This window comes from Pelobates fuscus, chromosome 1, assembly GCF_036172605.1.
Source record: "Pelobates fuscus isolate aPelFus1 chromosome 1, aPelFus1.pri, whole genome shotgun sequence".
NCBI lineage: Eukaryota > Metazoa > Chordata > Amphibia > Anura > Pelobatidae > Pelobates > Pelobates fuscus.
In genome coordinates, this window is record NC_086317.1 from 122,319,690 (window position 1) to 122,346,953 (window position 27,264).

At 32.6% G+C, this 27,264-nt stretch overlaps 14 non-coding genes across 14 annotated transcripts; all 14 read right to left on the bottom strand.

The window, feature by feature from the left end:
* Positions 1–4,269: 4,269 nt before the first annotated feature.
* TRNAC-GCA (transfer RNA cysteine (anticodon GCA)) lies at positions 4,270–4,341 on the bottom strand. The gene has a single exon. It is a non-coding gene; the product is annotated as a tRNA-Cys (tRNA).
* A 3,696-nt stretch (positions 4,342–8,037) lies between these two features.
* On the bottom strand, positions 8,038–8,109 carry TRNAC-GCA (transfer RNA cysteine (anticodon GCA)). Its single transcript has one exon. It is a non-coding gene; the product is annotated as a tRNA-Cys (tRNA).
* A 3,696-nt stretch (positions 8,110–11,805) lies between these two features.
* Positions 11,806–11,877, bottom strand: TRNAC-GCA (transfer RNA cysteine (anticodon GCA)). The gene has a single exon. It is a non-coding gene; the product is annotated as a tRNA-Cys (tRNA).
* Positions 11,878–13,704: 1,827 nt separating this feature from the next.
* Positions 13,705–13,776, bottom strand: TRNAC-GCA (transfer RNA cysteine (anticodon GCA)). Its single transcript has one exon. It is a non-coding gene; the product is annotated as a tRNA-Cys (tRNA).
* Positions 13,777–17,857: 4,081 nt separating this feature from the next.
* On the bottom strand, positions 17,858–17,929 carry TRNAC-GCA (transfer RNA cysteine (anticodon GCA)). Its single transcript has one exon. It is a non-coding gene; the product is annotated as a tRNA-Cys (tRNA).
* An 876-nt stretch (positions 17,930–18,805) lies between these two features.
* TRNAC-GCA (transfer RNA cysteine (anticodon GCA)) lies at positions 18,806–18,877 on the bottom strand. Its single transcript has one exon. It is a non-coding gene; the product is annotated as a tRNA-Cys (tRNA).
* A 1,340-nt stretch (positions 18,878–20,217) lies between these two features.
* Positions 20,218–20,289, bottom strand: TRNAC-GCA (transfer RNA cysteine (anticodon GCA)). Its single transcript has one exon. It is a non-coding gene; the product is annotated as a tRNA-Cys (tRNA).
* Positions 20,290–21,029: 740 nt separating this feature from the next.
* TRNAC-GCA (transfer RNA cysteine (anticodon GCA)) lies at positions 21,030–21,101 on the bottom strand. The gene has a single exon. It is a non-coding gene; the product is annotated as a tRNA-Cys (tRNA).
* An 885-nt stretch (positions 21,102–21,986) lies between these two features.
* Positions 21,987–22,058, bottom strand: TRNAC-GCA (transfer RNA cysteine (anticodon GCA)). Its single transcript has one exon. It is a non-coding gene; the product is annotated as a tRNA-Cys (tRNA).
* An 871-nt stretch (positions 22,059–22,929) lies between these two features.
* On the bottom strand, positions 22,930–23,001 carry TRNAC-GCA (transfer RNA cysteine (anticodon GCA)). Its single transcript has one exon. It is a non-coding gene; the product is annotated as a tRNA-Cys (tRNA).
* Positions 23,002–23,383: 382 nt separating this feature from the next.
* TRNAC-GCA (transfer RNA cysteine (anticodon GCA)) lies at positions 23,384–23,455 on the bottom strand. The gene has a single exon. It is a non-coding gene; the product is annotated as a tRNA-Cys (tRNA).
* Positions 23,456–24,931: 1,476 nt separating this feature from the next.
* TRNAC-GCA (transfer RNA cysteine (anticodon GCA)) lies at positions 24,932–25,003 on the bottom strand. Its single transcript has one exon. It is a non-coding gene; the product is annotated as a tRNA-Cys (tRNA).
* An 886-nt stretch (positions 25,004–25,889) lies between these two features.
* On the bottom strand, positions 25,890–25,961 carry TRNAC-GCA (transfer RNA cysteine (anticodon GCA)). The gene has a single exon. It is a non-coding gene; the product is annotated as a tRNA-Cys (tRNA).
* Positions 25,962–26,832: 871 nt separating this feature from the next.
* Positions 26,833–26,904, bottom strand: TRNAC-GCA (transfer RNA cysteine (anticodon GCA)). Its single transcript has one exon. It is a non-coding gene; the product is annotated as a tRNA-Cys (tRNA).
* Between the last annotated feature and the right edge of the window lie 360 nt (positions 26,905–27,264).

Here is a 27,264-nt window from a genome sequence, read left to right on the forward strand (position 1 = left end):
ACGAGTAGGAAATAAATATTTTAATGAAAAAATGTTTTTTCTTAAAATACAATTTTCAAATTGAGGACATGATGTTAGTCATGATTCTGAAAATATATTACCATTCAAGATTTTTAAAGGGGGCACCAGGATTGTGAACCTGAGACCTCTTGATCTGCAGTCAAATGCTCTACCACTGAGCTATACCCCCAAATTGGCATGTTTTGATTACTTTTGATTTCCCCCAATATAATTTAAGAATGTATTTATTTGTTTTTCTTAATTTAGGTTCTCTTGACGGCCTCCTGCTGGTCAATCGACAGAAATTAGTAAATTCTGCTCTTTGATTTAGAATCGAGAGGAAGATTTCTTCAAATGAGAGGAAAATGTGTCCATTCTCCACCAGCATCTAGTAGAAATTTGTAACACTACAACATGTTGCACTGAAATAAAAATCTGTTACTTTTCAAGGAACAGTATGGTAGATTTCATCATACGAGTAGGAAATAAATATTTTGATGAAAAAATTTTTTTTCTTTAAATACAATTTTCAAATTGATGACATGATGTTAGTCATGATTCTGAAAATATATTACCATTCAAGATTTTTAAAGGGGGCACCAGGATTTGAGTTATACCCCCAAATTGGCATGTTTTGATTACTTTTGATTTCCCCCCCATATAATTTAAGAATGTATTTATTTGTTTTTCTTAATTTAGGTTCTCTTGACGGCCTCCTGCTGGTCATTAGCAGAACTCACTAAATCGACAGAAATGAGTAAATTCTGCTCTTTGATTTAGAATCGAGAGGAAGATTTCTTCAAATGAGAGGAAAATGTGTCCATTCTCCACCAGCATCTAGTAGAAATTTGTAACACTATAACATGTTGCACTGAAATAAAAATCTGTTACTTTTCAAGGAACAGTATGGTAGATTTCATCATACGAGTTGGAAATAAATATTTTGATGAAAAAATGTTTTTTCTTTAAATACAATTTTCAAATTGAGGACATGATGTTAGTCATGATTCTGAAAATATATTACCATTCAAGATTTTTAAAGGGGGCACCAGGATTTGAGTTATACCCCCAAATTTGCATGTTTTGATTACTTTTGATTTCCCCCCCCATATAATTTAAGAATGTATTTATTTGTTTTTCTTAATTTAGGTTCTCTTGACGGCCTCCTGCTAGTCATTAGCAGAACTCACTAAATCGACAGAAATTAGTAAATTCTGCTCTTTGATTTAGAATCGAGAGGAAGATTTCTTCAAATGAGAGGAAAATGTGTCCATTCTCCACCAGCATCTAGTAGAAATTTATAACACTATAACCTGTTGCACTGAAATAAAAATCTGTTACTTTTCAAGGAACAGTATGGTAGATTTCATAATACGAGTAGGAAATAAATATTTTGATGAAAAAATGTTTTTCTTAAAATACAATTTTCAAATTGAGGACATGATGTTAGTCATGATTCTGAAAATATATTACCATTCAAGATTTTTAAAGGGGGCACCAGGATTTGAGTTATACACCCAAATTGGCATGTTTTGATTACTTTTGATTTCCCCCCAATATAATTTAAGAATGTATTTATTTGTTTTTCTTAATTAAGGTTCTCTTGACGGCCTCCTGCTGGTCAATTGACAGAAATTAGTAAATTCTGCTCTTTGATTTAGAATCGAGAGGAAGATTTCTTCAAATGAGAGGAAAATGTGTCCATTCTCCACCAGCATCTAGTAGAAATTTGTAACAATACAACATGTTGCACTGAAATAAAAATCTGTTACTTTTCAAGGAACAGTATGGTAGATTTCATCATGCGAGTAGGAAATAAATATTTTGATGAAAAAATGTTTTTTCTTAAAATACAATTTTCAAATTGTGGACATGATGTTAGTCATGATTCTGAAAATATATTACCATTCAAGATTTTTAAAGGGGGCACCAGGATTTGAGTTATACCCCCAAATTGGCATGTTTTGATTACTTTTGATTTCCCCCCCGTATAATTTAAGAATGTATTTATTTGTTTTTCTTAATTTAGGTTCTCTTGACGGCCTCCTGCTGGTCATTAGCAGAACTCACTAAATCGACAGAAATTAGTAAATTCTGCTCTTTGATTTAGAATCGAGAGGAAGATTTCTTCAAATGAGAGGAAAATGTGTCCATTCTCCACCAGCATCTAGTAGAAATTTGTAACACTATAACATGTTGCACTGAAATAAAAATCTGTTACTTTTCAAGGAACAGTATGGTAGATTTCATCATACGAGTAGGAAATAAATATTTTGATGAAAAAATGTTTTTTCTTTAAATACAATTTTCAAATTGAGGACATGATGTTAGTCATGATTCTGAAAATATATTACCATTCAAGATTTTTAAAGGGGGCACCAGTATTTGAACCTGAGACCTCTTGATCTGCAGTCAAATGCTCTACCACTGAGCTATACCCCCAATTTGGCATGTTTTTAATACTTTTGATTTCCCCCCAATATAATTTAAGAATTTATTTATTTGTTTTTCTTAATTTAGGTTCTCTTGATGGCCTCCTGCTGGTCATTAGCAGAACACATAAAATCAACAGAAATGAGTAAATTCTGCTCTTTGATTTAGAATCGAGAGGAAGATTTCTTCAAATGAGAGGAAAATGTGTCCATTCTCCACCAGCATCTAGTAGAAATTTGTAACACTATAACATGTTGCACTGAAATAAAAATCTGTTACTTTTCAAGGAACAGTATGGTAGATTTCATCATACGAGTAGGAAATAAATATTTTGATGAAAAAATGTTTTTTCTTTAAATACAATTTTCAAATTGAGGACATGATGTTAGTCATGATTCTGAAAATATATTACCATTCAAGATTTTTAAAGGGGGCACCAGGATTTGAGTTATACCCCCAAATTTGCATGTTTTGATTACTTTTGATTTCCCCCCCCATATAATTTAAGAATGTATTTATTTGTTTTTCTTAATTTAGGTTCTCTTGACGGCCTCCTGCTGGTCATTAGCAGAACTCACTAAATCGACAGAAATGAGTAAATTCTGTTCTTTGATTTAGAATCGAGAGGAAGATTTCTTCAAATGAGAGGAAAATGTGTCCATTCTCCACCAGCATCTAGTAGAAATTTGTAACACTATAACATGTTGCACTGAAATAAAAATCTGTTACTTTTCAAGGAACAGTATGGTAGATTTCATCATACGAGTAGGAAATAAATATTTTGATGAAAAAATGTTTTTTCTTTAAATACAATTTTCAAATTGAGGACAAGATGTTAGTCATGATTCTGAAAATATATTACCATTCAAGATTTTTAAAGGGGGCACCAGGATTTGAACATGAGACCTCTTGATCTGCAGTCAAATGCTCTACCACTGAGCTATACCCCCAAATTGGCATGTTTTGATTACTTTTGATTTCCCCCCAATATAATTTAAGAATGTATTTATTTGTTTTTCTTAATTTAGGTTCTCTTGACGGCCTCCTGCTGGTCAATCGACAGAAATTAGTAAATTCTGCTCTTTGATTTAGAATCGAGAGGAAGATTTCTTCAAATGAGAGGAAAATGTGTCCATTCTCCACCAGCATCTAGTAGAAATTTGTAACACTACAACATGTTGCACTGAAATAAAAATCTGTTACTTTTCAAGGAACAGTATGGTAGATTTCATCATGCGAGTAGGAAATAATATTTTGATGAAAAAATGTTTTTTCTTAAAATACAATTTTCAAATTGAGGTCATGATGTTAGTCATGATTCTGAAAATATATTACCATTCAAGATTTTTAAAGGGGGCACTTTGAACCTGAGACCTCTTGATCTGCAGTCAAATGCTCTACCACTGAGCTATACCCCCAATTTGGCATGTTGTTAATACTTTTGATTTCCCCCCAATATAATTTATGAATTTATTTATTTGTTTTTCTTAATTTAGGTTGTCTTGACGGCCTCCTGCTGGTCATTAGCAGAACTCATAAAATCAACAGAAATGAGTAAATTCTGCTCTTTGATTTAGAATCGAGAGGAAGATTTCTTCAAATGAGAGGAAAATGTGTCCATTCTCCACCAGCATCTAGTAGAAATTTATAACACTATAACCTGTTGCACTGAAATAAAAATCTGTTACTTTTCAAGGAACAGTATGGTAGATTTCATAATACGAGTAGGAAATAAATATTTTGATGAAAAAATGTTTTTCTTAAAATACAATTTTCAAATTGAGGACATGATGTTAGTCATGATTCTGAAAATATATTACCATTCAAGATTTTTAAAGGGGGCACCAGGATTTGAACCTGAGACCTCTTGATCTGCAGTCAAATGCTCTACCACTGAGCTATACCCCCAATTTGGCATGTTTTTAATACTTTTGATTTCCCCCCAATATAATTTATGAATTTATTTATTTGTTTTTCTTAATTTAGGTTCTCTTGACGGCCTCCTGCTGGTCATTAGCAGAACTCATAAAATCAACAGAAATGAGTAAATTCTGCTCTTTGATTTAGAATCGAGAGGAAGATTTCTTCAAATGAGAGGAAAATGTGTCCATTCTCCACCAGCATCTAGTAGAAATTTGTAACAATACAACATGTTGCACTGAAATAAAAATCTGTTACTTTTCAAGGAACAGTATGGTAGATTTCATCATGCGAGTAGGAAATAAATATTTTGATGAAAAAATGTTTTTTCTTAAAATACAATTTTCAAATTGAGGACATGATGTTAGTCATGATTCTGAAAATATATTACCATTCAAGATTTTTAAAGGGGGCACCAGGATTTGAGTTATACCCCCAAATTGGCATGTTTTGATTACTTTTGATTTCCCCCCCGTATAATTTAAGAATGTATTTATTTGTTTTTCTTAATTTAGGTTCTCTTGACGGCCTCCTGCTGGTCATTAGCAGAACTCACTAAATCGACAGAAATGAGTAAATTCTGCTCTTTGATTTAGAATCGAGAGGAAGATTTCTTCAAATGAGAGGAAAATGTGTCCATTCTCCACCAGCATCTAGTAGAAATTTGTAACACTATAACATGTTGCACTGAAATAAAAATCTGTTACTTTTCAAGGAACAGTATGGTAGATTTCATCATACGAGTAGGAAATAAATATTTTGATGAAAAAATGTTTTTTCTTTAAATACAATTTTCAAATTGAGGACATGAGGTTAGTCATGATTCTGAAAATATATTACCATTCAAGATTTTTAAAGGGGGCACCAGTATTTGAACCTGAGACCTCTTGATCTGCAGTCAAATGCTCTACCACTGAGCTATACCCCCAATTTGGCATGCTTTTAATACTTTTGATTTCCCCCCAATATAATTTAAGAATTTATTTATTTGTTTTTCTTAATTTAGGTTCTCTTGATGGCCTCCTGCTGGTCATTAGCAGAACACATAAAATCAACAGAAATGAGTAAATTCTGCTCTTTGATTTAGAATCGAGAGGAAGATTTCTTCAAATGAGAGGAAAATGTGTCCATTCTCCACCAGCATCTAGTAGAAATTTATAACACTATAACCTGTTGCACTGAAATAAAAATCTGTTACTTTTCAAGGAACAGTATGGTAGATTTCATAATACGAGTAGGAAATAAATATTTTAATGAAAAAATGTTTTTTCTTAAAATACAATTTTCAAATTGAGGACATGATGTTAGTCATGATTCTGAAAATATATTACCATTCAAGATTTTTAAAGGGGGCACCAGGATTGTGAACCTGAGACCTCTTGATCTGCAGTCAAATGCTCTACCACTGAGCTATACCCCCAAATTGGCATGTTTTGATTACTTTTGATTTCCCCCCAATATAATTTAAGAATGTATTTATTTGTTTTTCTTAATTTAGGTTCTCTTGACGGCCTCCTGCTGGTCAATCGACAGAAATTAGTAAATTCTGCTCTTTGATTTAGAATCGAGAGGAAGATTTCTTCAAATGAGAGGAAAATGTGTCCATTCTCCACCAGCATCTAGTACAAATTTGTAACACTACAACATGTTGCACTGAAATAAAAATCTGTTACTTTTCAAGGAACAGTATGGTAGATTTCATCATACGAGTAGGAAATAAATATTTTGATGAAAAAAATTTTTTTCTTTAAATACAATTTTCAAATTGATGACATGATGTTAGTCATGATTCTGAAAATATATTACCATTCAAGATTTTTAAAGGGGGCACCAGGATTTGAGTTATACCCCCAAATTGGCATGTTTTGATTACTTTTGATTTCCCCCCCATATAATTTAAGAATGTATTTATTTGTTTTTCTTAATTTAGGTTCTCTTGACGGCCTCCTGCTGGTCATTAGCAGAACTCACTAAATCGACAGAAATGAGTAAATTCTGCTCTTTGATTTAGAATCGAGAGGAAGATTTCTTCAAATGAGAGGAAAATGTGTCCATTCTCCACCAGCATCTAGTAGAAATTTGTAACACTATAACATGTTGCACTGAAATAAAAATCTGTTACTTTTCAAGGAACAGTATGGTAGATTTCATCATACGAGTAGGAAATAAATATTTTGATGAAAAAATGTTTTTTCTTTAAATACAATTTTCAAATTGAGGACATGATGTTAGTCATGATTCTGAAAATATATTACCATTCAAGATTTTTAAAGGGGGCACCAGGATTTGAGTTATACCCCCAAATTTGCATGTTTTGATTACTTTTGATTTCCCCCCCCATATAATTTAAGAATGTATTTATTTGTTTTTCTTAATTTAGGTTCTCTTGACGGCCTCCTGCTGGTCATTAGCAGAACTCACTAAATCGACAGAAATGAGTAAATTCTGCTCTTTGATTTAGAATCGAGAGGAAGATTTCTTCAAATGAGAGGAAAATGTGTCCATTCTCCACCAGCATCTAGTAGAAATTTGTAACACTATAACATGTTGCACTGAAATAAAAATCTGTTACTTTTCAAGGAACAGTATGGTAGATTTCATCATACGAGTAGGAAATAAATATTTTGATGAAAAAATGTTTTTTCTTTAAATACAATTTTCAAATTGAGGACAAGATGTTAGTCATGATTCTGAAAATATATTACCATTCAAGATTTTTAAAGGGGGCACCAGGATTTGAACATGAGACCTCTTGATCTGCAGTCAAATGCTCTACCACTGAGCTATACCCCCAATTTGGCATGTTTTGGTTACTTTTGATTTCCCTCCAATATAATTTAAGAATGTATTTATTTGTTTTTCTTAATTTAGGTTCTCTTGACGGCCTCCTGCTGGTCAATCGACAGAAATTAGTAAATTCTGCTCTTTGATTTAGAATCGAGAGGAAGATTTCTTCAAATGAGAGGAAAATGTGTCCATTCTCCACCAGCATCTAGTAGAAATTTGTAACACTACAACATGTTGCACTGAAATAAAAATCTGTTACTTTTCAAGGAACAGTATGGTAGATTTCATCATGCGAGTAGGAAATAATATTTTGATGAAAAAATGTTTTTTCTTAAAACACAATTTTCAAATTGAGGTCATGATGTTAGTCATGATTCTGAAAATATATTCCCATTCAAGATTTTTAAAGGGGGCACCAGTATTTGAACCTGAGACCTCTTGATCTGCAGTCAAATGCTCTACCACTGAGCTATACCCCCAATTTGGCATGTTGTTAATACTTTTGATTTCCCCCCAATATAATTTATGAATTTATTTATTTGTTTTTCTTAATTTAGGTTGTCTTGACGGCCTCCTGCTGGTCATTAGCAGAACTCATAAAATCAACAGAAATGAGTAAATTCTGCTCTTTGATTTAGAATCGAGAGGAAGATTTCTTCAAATGAGAGGAAAATGTGTCCATTCTCCACCAGCATCTAGTAGAAATTTATAACACTATAACCTGTTGCACTGAAATAAAAATCTGTTACTTTTCAAGGAACAGTATGGTAGATTTCATAATACGAGTAGGAAATAAATATTTTGATGAAAAAATGTTTTTCTTAAAATACAATTTTCAAATTGAGGACATGATGTTAGTCATGATTCTGAAAATATATTACCATTCAAGATTTTTAAAGGGGGCACCAGGATTTGAACCTGAGACCTCTTGATCTGCAGTCAAATGCTCTACCACTGAGCTATACCCCCAATTTGGCATGTTTTTAATACTTTTGATTTCCCCCCAATATAATTTATGAATTTATTTATTTGTTTTTCTTAATTTAGGTTCTCTTGACGGCCTCCTGCTGGTCATTAGCAGAACTCATAAAATCAACAGAAATGAGTAAATTCTGCTCTTTGATTTAGAATCGAGAGGAAGATTTCTTCAAATGAGAGGAAAATGTGTCCATTCTCCACCAGCATCTAGTAGAAATTTGTAACAATACAACATGTTGCACTGAAATAAAAATCTGTTACTTTTCAAGGAACAGTATGGTAGATTTCATCATGCGAGTAGGAAATAAATATTTTGATGAAAAAATGTTTTTTCTTAAAATACAATTTTCAAATTGAGGACATGATGTTAGTCATGATTCTGAAAATATATTACCATTCAAGATTTTTAAAGGGGGCACCAGGATTTGAGTTATACCCCCAAATTGGCATGTTTTGATTACTTTTGATTTCCCCCCCGTATAATTTAAGAATGTATTTATTTGTTTTTCTTAATTTAGGTTCTCTTGACGGCCTCCTGCTGGTCATTAGCAGAACTCACTAAATCGACAGAAATGAGTAAATTCTGCTCTTTGATTTAGAATCGAGAGGAAGATTTCTTCAAATGAGAGGAAAATGTGTCCATTCTCCACCAGCATCTAGTAGAAATTTGTAACACTATAACATGTTGCACTGAAATAAAAATCTGTTACTTTTCAAGGAACAGTATGGTAGATTTCATCATACGAGTAGGAAATAAATATTTTGATGAAAAAATGTTTTTTCTTTAAATACAATTTTCAAATTGAGGACATGATGTTAGTCATGATTCTGAAAATATATTACCATTCAAGATTTTTAAAGGGGGCACCAGTATTTGAACCTGAGACCTCTTGATCTGCAGTCAAATGCTCTACCACTGAGCTATACCCCCAATTTGGCATGCTTTTAATACTTTTGATTTCCCCCCAATATAATTTAAGAATTTATTTATTTGTTTTTCTTAATTTAGGTTCTCTTGATGGCCTCCTGCTGGTCATTAGCAGAACACATAAAATCAACAGAAATGAGTAAATTCTGCTCTTTGATTTAGAATCGAGAGGAAGATTTCTTCAAATGAGAGGAAAATGTGTCCATTCTCCACCAGCATCTAGTAGAAATTTATAACACTATAACCTGTTGCACTGAAATAAAAATCTGTTACTTTTCAAGGAACAGTATGGTAGATTTCATAATACGAGTAGGAAATAAATATTTTAATGAAAAAATGTTTTTTCTTAAAATACAATTTTCAAATTGAGGACATGATGTTAGTCATGATTCTGAAAATATATTACCATTCAAGATTTTTAAAGGGGGCACCAGGATTGTGAACCTGAGACCTCTTGATCTGCAGTCAAATGCTCTACCACTGAGCTATACCCCCAAATTGGCATGTTTTGATTACTTTTGATTTCCCCCCAATATAATTTAAGAATGTATTTATTTGTTTTTCTTAATTTAGGTTCTCTTGACGGCCTCCTGCTGGTCAATCGACAGAAATTAGTAAATTCTGCTCTTTGATTTAGAATCGAGAGGAAGATTTCTTCAAATGAGAGGAAAATGTGTCCATTCTCCACCAGCATCTAGTACAAATTTGTAACACTACAACATGTTGCACTGAAATAAAAATCTGTTACTTTTCAAGGAACAGTATGGTAGATTTCATCATACGAGTAGGAAATAAATATTTTGATGAAAAAAATTTTTTTCTTTAAATACAATTTTCAAATTGATGACATGATGTTAGTCATGATTCTGAAAATATATTACCATTCAAGATTTTTAAAGGGGGCACCAGGATTTGAGTTATACCCCCAAATTGGCATGTTTTGATTACTTTTGATTTCCCCCCCATATAATTTAAGAATGTATTTATTTGTTTTTCTTAATTTAGGTTCTCTTGACGGCCTCCTGCTGGTCATTAGCAGAACTCACTAAATCGACAGAAATGAGTAAATTCTGCTCTTTGATTTAGAATCGAGAGGAAGATTTCTTCAAATGAGAGGAAAATGTGTCCATTCTCCACCAGCATCTAGTAGAAATTTGTAACACTATAACATGTTGCACTGAAATAAAAATCTGTTACTTTTCAAGGAACAGTATGGTAGATTTCATCATACGAGTAGGAAATAAATATTTTGATGAAAAAATGTTTTTTCTTTAAATACAATTTTCAAATTGAGGACATGATGTTAGTCATGATTCTGAAAATATATTACCATTCAAGATTTTTAAAGGGGGCACCAGGATTTGAGTTATACCCCCAAATTTGCATGTTTTGATTACTTTTGATTTCCCCCCCCATATAATTTAAGAATGTATTTATTTGTTTTTCTTAATTTAGGTTCTCTTGACGGCCTCCTGCTGGTCATTAGCAGAACTCACTAAATCGACAGAAATGAGTAAATTCTGCTCTTTGATTTAGAATCGAGAGGAAGATTTCTTCAAATGAGAGGAAAATGTGTCCATTCTCCACCAGCATCTAGTAGAAATTTGTAACACTATAACATGTTGCACTGAAATAAAAATCTGTTACTTTTCAAGGAACAGTATGGTAGATTTCATCATACGAGTAGGAAATAAATATTTTGATGAAAAAATGTTTTTTCTTTAAATACAATTTTCAAATTGAGGACAAGATGTTAGTCATGATTCTGAAAATATATTACCATTCAAGATTTTTAAAGGGGGCACCAGGATTTGAACATGAGACCTCTTGATCTGCAGTCAAATGCTCTACCACTGAGCTATACCCCCAATTTGGCATGTTTTGGTTACTTTTGATTTCCCTCCAATATAATTTAAGAATGTATTTATTTGTTTTTCTTAATTTAGGTTCTCTTGACGGCCTCCTGCTGGTCAATCGACAGAAATTAGTAAATTCTGCTCTTTGATTTAGAATCGAGAGGAAGATTTCTTCAAATGAGAGGAAAATGTGTCCATTCTCCACCAGCATCTAGTAGAAATTTGTAACACTACAACATGTTGCACTGAAATAAAAATCTGTTACTTTTCAAGGAACAGTATGGTAGATTTCATCATGCGAGTAGGAAATAATATTTTGATGAAAAAATGTTTTTTCTTAAAATACAATTTTCAAATTGAGGTCATGATGTTAGTCATGATTCTGAAAATATATTCCCATTCAAGATTTTTAAAGGGGGCACCAGTATTTGAACCTGAGACCTCTTGATCTGCAGTCAAATGCTCTACCACTGAGCTATACCCCCAATTTGGCATGTTGTTAATACTTTTGATTTCCCCCCAATATAATTTATGAATTTATTTATTTGTTTTTCTTAATTTAGGTTCTCTTGACGGCCTCCTGCTGGTCATTAGCAGAACTCATAAAATCAACAGAAATGAGTAAATTCTGCTCTTTGATTTAGAATCGAGAGGAAGATTTCTTCAAATGAGAGGAAAATGTGTCCATTCTCCACCAGCATCTAGTAGAAATTTATAACACTATAACCTGTTGCACTGAAATAAAAATCTGTTACTTTTCAAGGAACAGTATGGTAGATTTCATAATACGAGTAGGAAATAAATATTTTGATGAAAAAATGTTTTTCTTAAAATACAATTTTCAAATTGAGGACATGATGTTAGTCATGATTCTGAAAATATATTACCATTCAAGATTTTTAAAGGGGGCACCAGGATTTGAACCTGAGACCTCTTGATCTGCAGTCAAATGCTCTACCACTGAGCTATACCCCCAATTTGGCATGTTTTGATTACTTTTGATTTCCCCCCAATATAATTTAAGAATGTATTTATTTGTTTTTCTTAATTTAGGTTCTCTTGACGGCCTCCTGCTGGTCAATTGACAGAAATTAGTAAATTCTGCTCTTTGATTTAGAATCGAGAGGAAGATTTCTTCAAATGAGAGGAAAATGTGTCCATTCTCCACCAGCATCTAGTAGAAATTTGTAACAATACAACATGTTGCACTGAAATAAAAATCTGTTACTTTTCAAGGAACAGTATGGTAGATTTCATCATGCGAGTAGGAAATAAATATTTTGATGAAAAAAAGTTTTTTCTTAAAATACAATTTTCAAATTGAGGACATGATGTTAGTCATGATTCTGAAAATATATTACCATTCAAGATTTTTAAAGGGGGCACCAGGATTTGAGTTATACCCCCAAATTTGCATGTTTTGATTACTTTTGATTCCCCCCCCATATAATTTAAGAATGTATTTATTTGTTTTTCTTAATTTAGGTTCTCTTGACGGCCTCCTGCTGGTCATTAGCAGAACTCACTAAATCGACAGAAATGAGTAAATTCTGCTCTTTGATTTAGAATCGAGAGGAAGATTTCTTCAAATGAGAGGAAAATGTGTCCATTCTCCACCAGCATCTAGTAGAAATTTGTAACACTATAACATGTTGCACTGAAATAAAAATCTGTTACTTTTCAAGGAACAGTATGGTAGATTTCATCATACGAGTAGGAAATAAATATTTTGATGAAAAAATGTTTTTTCTTTAAATACAATTTTCAAATTGAGGACAAGATGTTAGTCATGATTCTGAAAATATATTACCATTCAAGATTTTTAAAGGGGGCACCAGGATTTGAACATGAGACCTCTTGATCTGCAGTCAAATGCTCTACCACTGAGCTATACCCCCAATTTGGCATGTTTTGATTACTTTTGATTTCCCCCCAATATAATTTAAGAATGTATTTATTTGTTTTTCTTAATTTAGGTTCTCTTGACGGCCTCCTGCTGGTCAATTGACAGAAATTAGTAAATTCTGCTCTTTGATTTAGAATCGAGAGGAAGATTTCTTCAAATGAGAGGAAAATGTGTCCATTCTCCACCAGCATCTAGTAGAAATTTGTAACACTACAACATGTTGCACTGAAATAAAAATCTGTTACTTTTCAAGGAACAGTATGGTAGATTTCATCATGCGAGTAGGAAATAATATTTTGATGAAAAAATGTTTTTTCTTAAAATACAATTTTCAAATTGAGGTCATGATGTTAGTCATGATTCTGAAAATATATTACCATTCAAGATTTTTAAAGCATCTTTTTAAAGGGGGCACCAGGATTGTGAACCTGAGACCTCTTGATCTGCAGTCAAATGCTCTACCACTGAGCTATACCCCCAATTTGGCATGTTGTTAATACTTTTGATTTCCCCCAATATAATTTATGAATTTATTTATTTGTTTTTCTTAATTTAGGTTCTCTTGACGGCCTCCTGCTGGTCATTAGCAGAACTCATAAAATCAACAGAAATGAGTAAATTCTGTTTTTTGATTTAGAATCGAGAGGAAGATTTCTTCAAATGAGAGGAAAATGTGTCCATTCTCCACCAGCATCTAGTAGAAATTTATAACACTATAACCTGTTGCACTGAAATAAAAATCTGTTACTTTTCAAGGAACAGTATGGTAGATTTCATAATACGAGTAGGAAATAAATATTTTGATGAAAAAATGTTTTTCTTAAAATACAATTTTCAAATTGAGGACATGATGTTAGTCATGATTCTGAAAATATATTACCATTCAAGATTTTTAAAGGGGGCACCAGGATTTGAACCTGAGACCTCTTGATCTGCAGTCAAATGCTCTACCACTGAGCTATACCCCCAATTTGGCATGTTTTGATTACTTTTGATTTCCCCCCAATATAATTTAAGAATGTATTTATTTGTTTTTCTTAATTTAGGTTCTCTTGACGGCCTCCTGCTGGTCAATTGACAGAAATTAGTAAATTCTGCTCTTTGATTTAGAATCGAGAGGAAGATTTCTTCAAATGAGAGGAAAATGTGTCCATTCTCCACCAGCATCTAGTAGAAATTTGTAACAATACAACATGTTGCACTGAAATAAAAATCTGTTACTTTTCAAGGAACAGTATGGTAGATTTCATCATGCGAGTAGGAAATAAATATTTTGATGAAAAAATGTTTTTTCTTAAAATACAATTTTCAAATTGAGGACATGATGTTAGTCATGATTCTGAAAATATATTACCATTCAAGATTTTTAAAGGGGGCACCAGGATTTGAGTTATACCCCCAAATTGGCATGTTTTGATTACTTTTGATTTCCCCCCCGTATAATTTAAGAATGTATTTATTTGTTTTTCTTAATTTAGGTTCTCTTGACGGCCTCCTGCTGGTCATTAGCAGAACTCACTAAATCGACAGAAATGAGTAAATTCTGCTCTTTGATTTAGAATCGAGAGGAAGATTTCTTCAAATGAGAGGAAAATGTGTCCATTCTCCACCAGCATCTAGTAGAAATTTGTAACACTATAACATGTTGCACTGAAATAAAAATCTGTTACTTTTCAAGGAACAGTATGGTAGATTTCATCATACGAGTAGGAAATAAATATTTTGATGAAAAAATGTTTTTTCTTTAAATACAATTTTCAAATTGAGGACATGATGTTAGTCATGATTCTGAAAATATATTACCATTCAAGATTTTTAAAGGGGGCACCAGTATTTGAACCTGAGACCTCTTGATCTGCAGTCAAATGCTCTACCACTGAGCTATACCCCCAATTTGGCATGTTTTTAATACTTTTGATTTCCCCCCAATATAATTTAAGAATTTATTTATTTGTTTTTCTTAATTTAGGTTCTCTTGATGGCCTCCTGCTGGTCATTAGCAGAACACATAAAATCAACAGAAATGAGTAAATTCTGCTCTTTGATTTAGAATCGAGAGGAAGATTTCTTCAAATGAGAGGAAAATGTGTCCATTCTCCACCAGCATCTAGTAGAAATTTATAACACTATAACCTGTTGCACTGAAATAAAAATCTGTTACTTTTCAAGGAACAGTATGGTAGATTTCATAATACGAGTAGGAAATAAATATTTTAATGAAAAAATGTTTTTTCTTAAAATACAATTTTCAAATTGAGGACATGATGTTAGTCATGATTCTGAAAATATATTACCATTCAAGATTTTTAAAGGGGGCACCAGGATTGTGAACCTGAGACCTCTTGATCTGCAGTCAAATGCTCTACCACTGAGCTATACCCCCAAATTGGCATGTTTTGATTACTTTTGATTTCCCCCCAATATAATTTAAGAATGTATTTATTTGTTTTTCTTAATTTAGGTTCTCTTGACGGCCTCCTGCTGGTCAATCGACAGAAATTAGTAAATTCTGCTCTTTGATTTAGAATCGAGAGGAAGATTTCTTCAAATGAGAGGAAAATGTGTCCATTCTCCACCAGCATCTAGTAGAAATTTGTAACACTACAACATGTTGCACTGAAATAAAAATCTGTTCCTTTTCAAGGAACAGTATGGTAGATTTCATCATACGAGTAGGAAATAAATATTTTGATGAAAAAATGTTTTTTCTTTAAATACAATTTTCAAATTGATGACATGATGTTAGTCATGATTCTGAAAATATATTACCATTCAAGATTTTTAAAGGGGGCACCAGGATTTGAGTTATACCCCCAAATTGGCATGTTTTGATTACTTTTGATTTCCCCCCCATATAATTTAAGAATGTATTTATTTGTTTTTCTTAATTTAGGTTCTCTTGACGGCCTCCTGCTGGTCATTAGCAGAACTCACTAAATCGACAGAAATGAGTAAATTCTGCTCTTTGATTTAGAATCGAGAGGAAGATTTCTTCAAATGAGAGGAAAATGTGTCCATTCTCCACCAGCATCTAGTAGAAATTTGTAACACTATAACATGTTGCACTGAAATAAAAATCTGTTACTTTTCAAGGAACAGTATGGTAGATTTCATCATACGAGTAGGAAATAAATATTTTGATGAAAAAATGTTTTTTCTTTAAATACAATTTTCAAATTGAGGACATGATGTTAGTCATGATTCTGAAAATATATTACCATTCAAGATTTTTAAAGGGGGCACCAGGATTTGAGTTATACCCCCAAATTTGCATGTTTTGATTACTTTTGATTTCCCCCCCCATATAATTTAAGAATGTATTTATTTGTTTTTCTTAATTTAGGTTCTCTTGACGGCCACCTGCTGGTCAATCGACAGAAATTAGTAAATTCTGCTCTTTGATTTAGAATCGAGAGGAAGATTTCTTCAAATGAGAGGAAAATGTGTCCATTCTCCACCAGCATCTAGTAGAAATTTGTAACACTACAACATGTTGCACTGAAATAAAAATCTGTTACTTTTCAAGGAACAGTATGGTAGATTTCATCATGCGAGTAGGAAATAATATTTTGATGAAAAAATGTTTTTTCTTAAAATACAATTTTCAAATTGAGGTCATGATGTTAGTCATGATTCTGAAAATATATTACCATTCAAGATTTTTAAAGGGGGCACAAGGATTTGAGTTATACCCCCAAATTGGCATGTTTTGATTACTTTTGATTCCCCCCCCCATATAATTTAAGAATGTATTTATTTGTTTTTCTTAATTTAGGTTCTCTTGACGGCCTCCTGCTGGTCATTAGCAGAACTCACTAAATCGACAGAAATGAGTAAATTCTGCTCTTTGATTTAGAATCGAGAGGAAGATTTCTTCAAATGAGAGGAAAATGTGTCCATTCTCCACCAGCATCTAGTAGAAATTTGTAACACTATAACATGTTGCACTGAAATAAAAATCTGTTACTTTTCAAGGAACAGTATGGTAGATTTCATCATACGAGTAGGAAATAAATATTTTGATGAAAAAATGTTTTTTCTTTAAATACAATTTTCAAATTGAGGACATGATGTTAGTCATGATTCTGAAAATATATTACCATTCAAGATTTTTAAAGGGGGCACCAGGATTTGAGTTATACCCCCAAATTTGCATGTTTTGATTACTTTTGATTTCCCCCCCATATAATTTAAGAATGTATTTATTTGTTTTTCTTAATTTAGGTTCTCTTGACGGCCTCCTGCTGGTCATTAGCAGAACTCACTAAATCGACAGAAATGAGTAAATTCTGCTCTTTGATTTAGAATCGAGAGGAAGATTTCTTCAAATGAGAGGAAAATGTGTCCATTCTCCACCAGCATCTAGTAGAAATTTGTAACACTATAACATGTTGCACTGAAATAAAAATCTGTTACTTTTCAAGGAACAGTATGGTAGATTTCATCATACGAGTAGGAAATAAATATTTTGATGAAAAAATGTTTTTTCTTTAAATACAATTTTCAAATTGAGGACAAGATGTTAGTCATGATTCTGAAAATATATTACCATTCAAGATTTTTAAAGGGGGCACTTTGAACCTGAGACCTCTTGATCTGCAGTCAAATGCTCTACCACTGAGCTATACCCCCAATTTGGCATGTTGTTAATACTTTTGATTTCCCCCCAATATAATTTATGAATTTATTTATTTGTTTTTCTTAATTTAGGTTCTCTTGACGGCCTCCTGCTGGTCATTAGCAGAACTCATAAAATCAACAGAAATTAGTAAATTCTGCTCTTTGATTTAGAATCGAGAGGAAGATTTCTTCAAATGAGAGGAAAATGTGTCCATTCTCCACCAGCATCTAGTAGAAATTTATAACACTATAACCTGTTGCACTGAAATAAAAATCTGTTACTTTTCAAGGAACAGTATGGTAGATTTCATAATACGAGTAGGAAATAAATATTTTGATGAAAAAAAGTTTTTCTTAAAATACAATTTTCAAATTGAGGACATGATGTTAGTCATGATTCTGAAAATATATTACCATTCAAGATTTTAAAGGGGGCACCAGGATTTGAACCTGAGACCTCTTGATCTGCAGTCAAATGCTCTACCACTGAGCCATACCCCCAATTTGGCATGTTTTTATTACTTTTGATTTCCCCCCAATATAATTTTAGAATGTATTTATTTGTTTTTCTTAATTTAGGTTCTCTTGACGGCCTCCTGCTGGTCATTAGCAGAACTCACAAAATCGACAGAAATGAGTAAATTCTGCTTTTTGATTTAGAATCGAGAGGAAGATTTCTTCAAATGACAGGAAAATGTGTCCATTCTCCACCAGCATCTAGTAGAAATTTATAACACTATAACCTGTTGCACTGAAATAAAACTTTGTTACTTTTCAAGCAACAGTATGGTAGATTATATAATACGAGTAGGAAATAAATATTTTGATGAAAATTTTTTTTTTCTTAAAATACAATTTTCAAATTGAGGACATGATGTTAGTCATGATTCTGAAAATATATTACCATTCAAGATTTTTAAAGGGGGCACCAGGATTTGAGTTATACCCCCAAATTGGCATGTTTTGATTACTTTTGATTTCCCCCTCCCCCCCCCGTATAATTTAAGAATGTATTTATTTGTTTTTCTTAATTTAGGTTCTCTTGACGGCCTCCTGCTGGTCATTAGCAGAACTCACTAAATCGACAGAAATGAGTAAATTCTGCTCTTTGATTTAGAATCGAGAGGAAGATTTCTTCAAATGAGAGGAAAATGTGTCCATTCTCCACCAGCATCTAGTAGAAATTTGTAACACTATAACATGTTGCACTGAAATAAAAATCTGTTACTTTTCAAGGAACAGTATGGTAGATTTCATCATACGAGTAGGAAATAAATATTTTGATGAAAAAATGTTTTTTCTTTAAATACAATTTTCAAATTGAGGACATGATGTTAGTCATGATTCTGAAAATATATTACCATTCAAGATTTTTAAAGGGGGCACCAGGATTTGAACCTGAGACCTCTTGATCTGCAGTCAAATGCTCTACCACTGAGCTATACCCCCAATTTGGCATGTTTTTAATACTTTTGATTTTCTTAATTTAGGTTCTCTTGACGGCCTCCTGCTGGTCATTAGCAGAACTCATAAAATCAACAGAAATGAGTAAATTCTGCTCTTTGATTTAGAATCGAGAGGAAGATTTCTTCAAATGAGAGGAAAATGTGTCCATTCTCCACCAGCATCTAGTAGAAATTTGTAACACTATAACATGTTGCACTGAAATAAAAATCTGTTACTTTTCAAGGAACAGTATGGTAGATTTCATCATACGAGTAGGAAATAAATATTTTGATGAAAAAATGTTTTTTCTTTAAATACAATTTTCAAATTGAGGACATGATGTTAGTCATGATTCTGAAAATATATTACCATTCAAGATTTTTAAAGGGGGCACCAGGATTTGAACCTGAGACCTCTTGATCTGCAGTCAAATGCTCTACCACTGTGCTATACCCCCAATTTGGCATGTTTTGATTACTTTTGATTTCCCCCCAATATAATTTAAGAATGTATTTATTTGTTTTTCTTAATTTAGGTTCTCTTGACGGCCTCCTGCTGGTCAATCGACAGAAATTAGTAAATTCTGCTCTTTGATTTAGAATCGAGAGGAAGATTTCTTCAAATGAGAGGAAAATGTGTCCATTCTCCACCAGCATCTAGTAGAAATTTGTAACACTACAACATGTTGCACTGAAATAAAAATCTGTTACTTTTCAAGGAACAGTATGGTAGATTTCATCATGCGAGTAGGAAATAATATTTTGATGAAAAAATGTTTTTTCTTAAAATACAATTTTCAAATTGAGGTCATGATGTTAGTCATGATTCTGAAAATATATTACCATTCAAGATTTTTAAAGGGGGCACTTTGAACCTGAGACCTCTTGATCTGCAGTCAAATGCTCTACCACTGAGCTATACCCCCAATTTGGCATGTTGTTAATACTTTTGATTTCCCCCCAATATAATTTATGAATTTATTTATTTGTTTTTCTTAATTTAGGTTCTCTTGACGGCCTCCTGCTGGTCATTAGCAGAACTCATAAAATCAACAGAAATGAGTAAATTCTGCTCTTTGATTTAGAATCGAGAGGAAGATTTCTTCAAATGAGAGGAAAATGTGTCCATTCTCCACCAGCATCTAGTAGAAATTTGTAACACTATAACATGTTGCACTGAAATAAAAATCTGTTACTTTTCAAGGAACAGTATGGTAGATTTCATCATACGAGTAGGAAATAAATATTTTGATGAAAAAATGTTTTTCTTAAAATACAATTTTCAAATTGAGGACATGATGTTAGTCATGATTCTGAATATATATTACTATTCAAGATTTTTAAAGGGGGCACCAGGATTTGAACCTGAGACCTCTTGATCTGCAGTCAAATGCTCTACCACTGAGCTATACCCCCAATTTGGCATGTTTTTATTACTTTTGATTTCCCCCCAATATAATTTTAGAATGTATTTATTTGTTTTTCTTAATTTAGGTTCTCTTGACGGCCTCCTGCTGGTCAATCGACAGAAATTAGTAAATTCTGCTCTTTGATTTAGAATCGAGAGGAAGATTTCTTCAAATGAGAGGAAAATGTGTCCATTCTCCACCAGCATCTAGTAGAAATTTGTAACACTACAACATGTTGCACTGAAATAAAAATCTGTTACTTTTCAAGGAACAGTATGGTAGATTTCATCATGCGAGTAGGAAATAATATTTTGATGAAAAAATGTTTTTTCTTAAAATACAATTTTCAAATTGAGGTCATGATGTTAGTCATGATTCTGAAAATATATTACCATTCAAGATTTAGGTTCTCTTGACGGCCTCCTGCTGGTCATTAGCAGAACTCACTAAATCGACAGAAATGAGTAAATTCTGCTCTTTGATTTAGAATCGAGAGGAAGATTTCTTCAAATGAGAGGAAAATGTGTCCATTCTCCACCAGCATCTAGTAGAAATTTGTAACACTATAACATGTTGCACTGAAATAAAAATCTGTTACTTTTCAAGGAACAGTATGGTAGATTTCATCATACGAGTAGGAAATAAATATTTTGATGAAAAAATGTTTTTTCTTTAAATACAATTTTCAAATTGAGGACAAGATGTTAGTCATGATTCTGAAAATATATTACCATTCAAGATTTTTAAAGGGGGCACCAGGATTTGAACCTGAGACCTCTTGATCTGCAGTCAAATGCTCTACCACTGAGCTATACCCCCAATTTGGCATGTTTTGATTACTTTTGATTTCCCCCCAATATAATTTAAGAATGTATTTATTTGTTTTTCTTAATTTAGGTTCTCTTGACGGCCTCCTGCTGGTCAATCGACAGAAATTAGTAAATTCTGCTCTTTGATTTAGAATCGAGAGGAAGATTTCTTCAAATGAGAGGAAAATGTGTCCATTCTCCACCAGCATCTAGTAGAAATTTGTAACACTACAACATGTTGCACTGAAATAAAAATCTGTTACTTTTCAAGGAACAGTATGGTAGATTTCATAATACGAGTAGGAAATAATATTTTGATGAAAAAATGTTTTTTCTTAAAATACAATTTTCAAATTGAGGTCATGATGTTAGTCATGATTCTGAAAATATATTACCATTCAAGATTTTTAAAGGGGGCACTTTGAACCTGAGACCTCTTGATCTGCAGTCAAATGCTCTACCACTGAGCTATACCCCCAATTTGGCATGTTGTTAATACTTTTGATTTCCCCCCAATATAATTTATGAATTTATTTATTTGTTTTTCTTAATTTAGGTTCTCTTGACGGCCTCCTGCTGGTCATTAGCAGAACTCATAAAATCAACAGAAATTAGTAAATTCTGCTCTTTGATTTAGAATCGAGAGGAAGATTTCTTCAAATAAGAGGAAAATGTGTCCATTCTCCACCAGCATCTAGTAGAAATTTATAACACTATAACCTGTTGCACTGAAATAAAAATCTGTTACTTTTCAAGGAACAGTATGGTAGATTTCATAATACGAGTAGGAAATAAATATTTTGATGAAAAAATGTTTTTCTTAAAATACAATTTTCAAATTGAGGACATGATGTTAGTCATGATTCTGAAAATATATTACCATTCAAGATTTTAAAGGGGGCACCAGGATTTGAACCTGAGACCTCTTGATCTGCAGTCAAATGCTCTACCACTGAGCCATACCCCCAATTTAGCATGTTTTTATTACTTTTGATTTCCCCCCAATATAATTTTAGAATGTATTTATTTGTTTTTCTTAATTTAGGTTCTCTTGACGGCCTCCTGCTGGTCATTAGCAGAACTCACAAAATCGACAGAAATGAGTAAATTCTGCTTTTTGATTTAGAATCGAGAGGAAGATTTCTTCAAATGACAGGAAAATGTGTCCATTCTCCACCAGCATCTAGTAGAAATTTATAACACTATAACCTGTTGCACTGAAATAAAACTTTGTTACTTTTCAAGCAACAGTATGTTAGATTATATAATACGAGTAGGAAATAAATATTTTGATGAAAATTTTTTTTTTCTTAAAATACAATTTTCAAATTGAGGACATGATGTTAGTCATGATTCTGAAAATATATTACCATTCAAGATTTTTAAAGGGGGCACCAGGATTTGAGTTATACCCCCAAATTGGCATGTTTTTATTACTTTTGATTTCCCCCCCCCCGTATAATTTAAGAATGTATTTATTTGTTTTTCTTAATTTAGGTTCTCTTGACGGCCTCCTGCTGGTCATTAGCAGAACTCACTAAATCGACAGAAATGAGTAAATTCTGCTCTTTGATTTAGAATCGAGAGGAAGATTTCTTCAAATGAGAGGAAAATGTGTCCATTCTCCACCAGCATCTAGTAGAAATTTGTAACACTATAACATGTTGCACTGAAATAAAAATCTGTTACTTTTCAAGGAACAGTATGGTAGATTTCATCATACGAGTAGGAAATAAATATTTTGATGAAAAAATGTTTTTTCTTTAAATACAATTTTCAAATTGAGGACATGATGTTAGTCATGATTCTGAAAATATATTACCATTCAAGATTTTTAAAGGGGGCACCAGGATTTGAACCTGAGACCTCTTGATCTGCAGTCAAATGCTCTACCACTGAGCTATACCCCCAATTTGGCATGTTTTTAATACTTTTGATTTTCTTAATTTAGGTTCTCTTGACGGCCTCCTGCTGGTCATTAGCAGAACTCATAAAATCAACAGAAATGAGTAAATTCTGCTCTTTGATTTAGAATCGAGAGGAAGATTTCTTCAAATGAGAGGAAAATGTGTCCATTCTCCACCAGCATCTAGTAGAAATTTGTAACACTATAACATGTTGCACTGAAATAAAAATCTGTTACTTTTCAAGGAACAGTATGGTAGATTTCATCATACGAGTAGGAAATAAATATTTTGATGAAAAAATGTTTTTTCTTTAAATACAATTTTCAAATTGAGGACATGATGTTAGTCATGATTCTGAAAATATATTACCATTCAAGATTTTTAAAGGGGGCACCAGGATTTGAACCTGAGACCTCTTGATCTGCAGTCAAATGCTCTACCACTGAGCTATACCCCCAATTTGGCATGTTTTGATTACTTTTGATTTCCCCCCAATATAATTTAAGAATGTATTTATTTGTTTTTCTTAATTTAGGTTCTCTTGACGGCCTCCTGCTGGTCAATCGACAGAAATTAGTAAATTCTGCTCTTTGATTTAGAATCGAGAGGAAGATTTCTTCAAATGAGAGGAAAATGTGTCCATTCTCCACCAGCATCTAGTAGAAATTTGTAACACTACAACATGTTGCACTGAAATAAAAATCTGTTACTTTTCAAGGAACAGTATGGTAGATTTCATCATGCGAGTAGGAAATAATATTTTGATGAAAAAATGTTTTTTCTTAAAATACAATTTTCAAATTGAGGTCATGATGTTAGTCATGATTCTGAAAATATATTACCATTCAAGATTTTTAAAGGGGGCACTTTGAACCTGAGACCTCTTGATCTGCAGTCAAATGCTCTACCACTGAGCTATACCCCCAATTTGGCATGTTGTTAATACTTTTGATTTCCCCCCAATATAATTTATGAATTTATTTATTTGTTTTTCTTAATTTAGGTTCTCTTGACGGCCTCCTGCTGGTCATTAGCAGAACTCACAAAATCGACAGAAATGAGTAAATTCTGCTTTTTGATTTAGAATCGAGAGGAAGATTTCTTCAAATGACAGGAAAATGTGTCCATTCTCCACCAGCATCTAGTAGAAATTTATAACACTATAACCTGTTGCACTGAAATAAAACTTTGTTACTTTTCAAGCAACAGTATGGTAGATTATATAATACGAGTAGGAAATAAATATTTTGATGAAAAAATTTTTTTCTTAAAATACAATTTTCAAATTGAGGACATGATGTTAGTCATGATTCTGAAAATATATTACCATTCAAGATTTTTAAAGGGGGCACCAGGATTTGAGTTATACCCCCAAATTGGCATGTTTTGATTACTTTTGATTTCCCCCCCCCCCCGTATAATTTAAGAATGTATTTATTTGTTTTTCTTAATTTAGGTTCTCTTGACGGCCTCCTGCTGGTCATTAGCAGAACTCACTAAATCGACAGAAATGAGTAAATTTGACTGAGACCTCTTGATCTGCAGTCAAATGCTCTACCACTGAGCTATACCCCCAATTTGGCATGTTTTTAATACTTTTGATTTCCCCCCAATATAATTTAAGAATTTATTTATTTGTTTTTCTTAATTTAGGTTCTCTTGACGGCCTCCTGCTGGTCATTAGCAGAACTCATAAAATCAACAGAAATGTGTCCATTCTCCACCAGCATCTAGTAGAAATTTGTAACACTATAACATGTTGCACTGAAATAAAAATCTGTTACTTTTCAAGGAACAGTATGGTAGATTTCATCATACGAGTAGGAAATAAATATTTTGATGAAAAAATGTTTTTTCTTTAAATACAATTTTCAAATTGAGGACATGATGTTAGTCATGATTCTGAAAATATATTACCATTCAAGATTTTTAAAGGGGGCACCAGGATTTGAACCTGAGACCTCTTGATCTGCAGTCAAATGCTCTACCACTGAGCTATACCCCCAATTTGGCATGTTTTGATTACTTTTGATTTCCCCCCAATATAATTTAAGAATGTATTTATTTGTTTTTCTTAATTTAGGTTCTCTTGACGGCCTCCTGCTGGTCAATCGACAGAAATTAGTAAATTCTGCTCTTTGATTTAGAATCGAGAGGAAGATTTCTTCAAATGAGAGGAAAATGTGTCCATTCTCCACCAGCATCTAGTAGAAATTTGTAACACTACAACATGTTGCACTGAAATAAAAATCTGTTACTTTTCAAGGAACAGTATGGTAGATTTCATCATGCGAGTAGGAAATAATATTTTGATGAAAAAATGTTTTTTCTTAAAATACAATTTTCAAATTGAGGTCATGATGTTAGTCATGATTCTGAAAATATATTACCATTCAAGATTTTTAAAGGGGGCACTTTGAACCTGAGACCTCTTGATCTGCAGTCAAATGCTCTACCACTGAGCTATACCCCCAATTTGGCATGTTGTTAATACTTTTGATTTCCCCCCAATATAATTTATGAATTTATTTATTTGTTTTTCTTAATTTAGGTTCTCTTGACGGCCTCCTGCTGGTCATTAGCAGAACTCATAAAATCAACAGAAATGAGTAAATTCTGCTCTTTGATTTAGAATCGAGAGGAAGATTTCTTCAAATGAGAGGAAAATGTGTCCATTCTCCACCAGCATCTAGTAGAAATTTATAACACTATAACCTGTTGCACTGAAATAAAAATCTGTTACTTTTCAAGGAACAGTATGGTAGATTTCATAATACGAGTAGGAAATAAATATTTTGATGAAAAAATGTTTTTCTTAAAATACAATTTTCAAATTGAGGACATGATGTTAGTCATGATTCTGAATATATATTACTATTCAAGATTTTTAAAGGGGGCACCAGGATTTGAACCTGAGACCTCTTGATCTGCAGTCAAATGCTCTACCACTGAGCTATACCCCCAATTTGGCATGTTTTTATTACTTTTGATTTCCCCCCCAATATAATTTTAGAATGTATTTATTTGTTTTTCTTAATTTAGGTTCTCTTGACGGCCTCCTGCTGGTCATTAGCAGAACTCACAAAATCGACAGAAATGAGTAAATTCTGCTTTTTGATTTAGAATCGAGAGGAAGATTTCTTCAAATGACAGGAAAATGTGTCCATTCTCCACCAGCATCTAGTAGAAATTTATAACACTATAACCTGTTGCACTGAAATAAAACTTTGTTACTTTTCAAGCAACAGTATGGTAGATTATATAATACGAGTAGGAAATAAATATTTTGATGAAAAAAATTTTTTTCTTAAAATACAATTTTCAAATTGAGGACATGATGTTAGTCATGATTCTGAAAATATATTACCATTCAAGATTTTTAAAGGGGGCACCAGGATTTGAGTTATACCCCCAAATTGGCATGTTTTGATTACTTTTGATTTCCCCCCCCCGTATAATTTAAGAATGTATTTATTTGTTTTTCTTAATTTAGGTTCTCTTGACGGCCTCCTGCTGGTCATTAGCAGAACTCACTAAATCGACAGAAATGAGTAAATTCTGCTCTTTGATTTAGAATCGAGAGGAAGATTTCTTCAAATGAGAGGAAAATGTGTCCATTCTCCACCAGCATCTAGTAGAAATTTGTAACACTATAACATGTTGCACTGAAATAAAAATCTGTTACTTTTCAAGGAACAGTATGGTAGATTTCATCATACGAGTAGGAAATAAATATTTTGATGAAAAAATGTTTCTTCTTTAAATACAATTTTCAAATTGAGGACATGATGTTAGTCATGATTCTGAAAATATATTACCATTCAAGATTTTTAAAGGGGGCACCAGGATTTGAACCTGAGACCTCTTGATCTGCAGTCAAATGCTCTACCACTGAGCTATACCCCCAATTTGGCATGTTTTGATTACTTTTGATTTCCCCCCAAAATAATTTAAGAATGTATTTATTTGTTTTTCTTAATTTAGGTTCTCTTGACGGCCTCCTGCTGGTCAATCGACAGAAATTAGTAAATTCTGCTCTTTGATTTAGAATCGAGAGGAAGATTTCTTCAAATGACAGGAAAATGTGTCCATTCTCCACCAGCATCTAGTAGAAATTTGTAACACTACAACATGTTGCACTGAAATAAAAATCTGTTACTTTTCAAGGAACAGTATGGTAGATTTCATCATGCGAGTAGGAAATAATATTTTGATGAAAAAATGTTTTTTCTTAAAATACAATTTTCAAATTGAGGTCATGATGTT